Here is a 3,607-nt window from a genome sequence, read left to right on the forward strand (position 1 = left end):
AGTATGTCCTTTTAAGACCGGTGAACAATTGATGCTACTCCCAAAGAGGCTACCTGGAACAGGGCGAGGAAGGACGTGCTTCAGCGAAAATGTGATGCCTCCCCCTGGGACCGCGGGCCCTGAAGCAGATGACAGGGACAGAGCCCCCTCAGCCCGGGCAGAGCCCCCACGTTCAAAAACACACCTGACCCGACCTCCGCTCCTAGAAGGCACCCAGACGGAGGCCGCAGTGGGGGCCACTTCCCCTGCTACCTCTTTACACAGGACTCCCCAGAACATCCCACCCCTCGCCTGCTTGCTTCCTTCCCTAGGAATTAGCTTCCCTCCACCTGTGCACATGAAAGCACTTCTTGTTTATTCATTATTTCTACTTGTCTCTAGTTCACAGAGCGTCTGGATAATGTGGGCCTCCCTCATCCTCATCATTCCGGTCTTGCCCGGAGCTGACTTTTGTGTGAGTCAGTTTGTTTTAGTAAGCAGCTACCCTGTGCTCGCCCTGCACGGGGTGCTGTGTCACAGGTGTCCCTCTAAGCCGGGTGGGGGTGCTGTCCATGAGACTGGAGTAACAGGCGGGCCTTCAGGTCTCCAGGTGCTCTGCAGTCATGTGCCCACCCCCGCCCCCGCCCCACCTCTGTCTCCCTGGGCGGCCAGCAGTGTGAGGTGAGGAGGGGGCTTCTTGCTGGGGTGGGGCCTGTCCCCCGGAGAGAGTGGGTTGTCCTCCCTGTGGGTGCTGACTCTCCCTTCAACCAGGCCTGGCCCCCAGGGGCCCAGAGAGACATTTGCATGAAGAGAAAAGCCCCAAATAAAATGCCAGGAAACTTGGAAGGCTGCAGGCAACCAGGCTGAAAGGGTAGGAAACCATCTTGCCTAGGAGCCAAGAAGTCAGAGTAAGAGGGGGTGCCCGGCGCCTTCCTTGTTCCCCATCCCCTTGGCCCTTCCCGTGAAGTGCACCTTTAATACTGTTACAGTGTATCGGCTCCTAGATCTGTATTCTGGCTCCATTTTCACAGCAGGATCCTTAACCCTAGGGTAGCATTCTCCTCACTTCCGCTGGGGGCCCTGAGGGCAGGGCCTTGTCTTTACTTATTGGATGTCTCCAACAGAGTGCCCATTGTAATGTAGGCAAATGTCCAGCTCAATAAATATTTGTCTAATTAACAAATAAATAGTCAAGAGACCCCAACTTTTCCTGAAGATCACTTTCTACCCAGACCCCCCAGTGGGGGAGCAGAGCTGAGTACAAAATCAGCACTCCTTGCGCCTGCTCAGAGGGGGAGACCATGTGCTTTCAAGCTGGTGTTAAAACCAAATTACTTTTGATCCACTGAAAAGTTAAACAAAATCTCCCCTGTTCCAACATTAGCAGGGACAGAGGGAGCTCGGGACAGCCCAGGTGACCCTCACGTGGGGAAAGGTGGCATCCAGATGTCAGGCTCAGACACGGCTGGCAAGGCTTTGGAGCCTGGGCTGGGGGGTCTTAGGACCAGTCTAGGCCCTGCTCGTTGTGGAAATGAGAATCTGGAGCCCTGAGAGGGAAGGTCACACAGTGAGGCAGCGCACAATTGTGACCAGTGGCCAGAAATCGGGGAGGGACTCCTGTCTCGTTTGTACCCCCCACTCCCATCATTCTAGGGCTGGCATTTTCAGTAACTCGCTGTGTAGCCAGCCTGTGACCATCTCTTTGCCTCAGTTTTCACATCTGTAAAGTGGAGGGGGCCACCCGTCTTAACTTACCTCACAGGGACATTTTTAGGATCTTGGGTGTGGAGTTCCTTGGAAAGTTCAAAGGTGAGGAGGGCACCTTTGGTGATAGTTGTAAACTAATTTACAAGAGAATCCAAATAGATTGGCCTTTCCAATGTGAGCCTGTTTCCTGGACTTACAATCTAGCCCCATCAATATTCATTCACCAATTCATGTGATAAGCATTTATTGGGCACCCACGGAGGGGATACTATAGCACCCCTTCAATCAGTTCCTCACCCAGGCCCAGAGCTCGTTAAATTACAGTCAGGTCCTGTTGTTCTGTTCGAACCCTGCCATTGTTCCCATTTTACTCCAAGTAAAACCCAGCATCCAGCAATGACCCAAGACCCAAATGACCTGCCCCTTTAACCTCTGATCTCAGCTCCTACTACTCCTCTGACCCGCCCAGCTGCAGCCACACCCCCTCACCACTGCAGGGCTTTGCACTGGCTGCCCCCCTCCCTGCAATGCTCTTCCCCCAGATACTGACGCTGTCCAATCCCTCTTCTTTTCAAGGTCAAGACTCAAACGTCTCAAATGTCAGTGGGATCTTCTCTGTACACCCTCTCTAACATTTCAGCCTTCACATCTCTCACATCTCCTCCTCCTAGCTTTAGAATTTATTTATTTTTTTTTTACCATTTAAATACTATTTATTTTCCTTATTTACTTAATCTATTGTCTGTCTCTTCACTAGAATGTTACCGCCTTGAGGGCAGGGTCTCTCGTCTGTTTTGTTCACAGTGAATCTGCGGTGCCTAGAGTAGTCCCTGGCATGTAGTAGAAGCCCATTAAATATTTGTTAAATGAATGGTGAGCATACAGACAGCCTGCATTCCACTCGGGAGAGCCTGGGGGGTAAGGGTGAGGAGGGGTGGACAGGTGCAGGCCCCAGGCCACAGAGGTCTCTGAGAGCCCTCCTCTCCATAGGTGTCATCCCGGGGTTGCATTATCACTAGTCTTGAGCAGCACGATTTATAACAGGAGTTAACTGCTTACTAATTAGCAGCTGGAACAATTAATTGGCTATTTGTTAGAGCCCGATTTAATAAACCGGTCTTTCAGCAGGGCCGTAACTCTCCCCGCTGCCCATCCCCTCCCAGCCAGCCTTCCCCACCTGACCAGAGAGTGTCTTGCCCTGAGATTGAATCGATACCTGCCACTGGATGATTTTCAGAGACAATTTCCCTCGCAAGGCGATGACAACATCCCCTCAAAGACCCTTCCTTTCTTTCTCCCTCTCCTCCTCCAGGCTCTGACTGACTCGCTGGAGGTGAGTGAGCAAGAGGCAGAGGAAATGGGGGGGCTTTCTAGTAACACACTCTCACAACAAAAGCCCACAGCTGCCCTGCAGTGCCAAGTGCCAAGGTCTGGCTGCTGGCTCCCTGGCCTGGCACCCCCCACTCCCCCCCCCCAGTCAGCAGCTGGTCCCTGAGGCCTCCTGGAGCTCAAGGGCTGAGCTTTCTCTGGGGGAAATAATGGGATTTTCCTTAGAGCATCTAGGGTGGAACCCAAAAATTGGCAGTTGGTTGCTGACTACTGAGCCTCCAGGCCTCAGGCCTCATCTGACTCAGGTCTAGTGATCTAACTCTCTGCCCCACCCCCAAACAGCCCAATCTGGGGCCCAGAGAGTTGTTCTCCGTGTGTGAAAGAGAATAGGAAATACTTCTAGTGAGAACACTTACTAGGCCCTTAGGTCTCTTCAGTGTAGAATCGGGGGAGAGTAAAGGTCATAGAGCCAAACTAAGTCGAAGCCCAGTTAAGCGTTTGGCAGCTGCATGAGTCACTGAATCTTTGTTATCCTATGAGCATAACCAGCTCTGTCTCACGTAGTTGTGATGAGGATACATAGTTAATACAC

This window comes from Myotis lucifugus, unplaced genomic scaffold, assembly GCF_000147115.1.
Source record: "Myotis lucifugus unplaced genomic scaffold, Myoluc2.0 scaffold_534, whole genome shotgun sequence".
Taxonomy (NCBI): Eukaryota; Metazoa; Chordata; class Mammalia; order Chiroptera; family Vespertilionidae; genus Myotis; species Myotis lucifugus.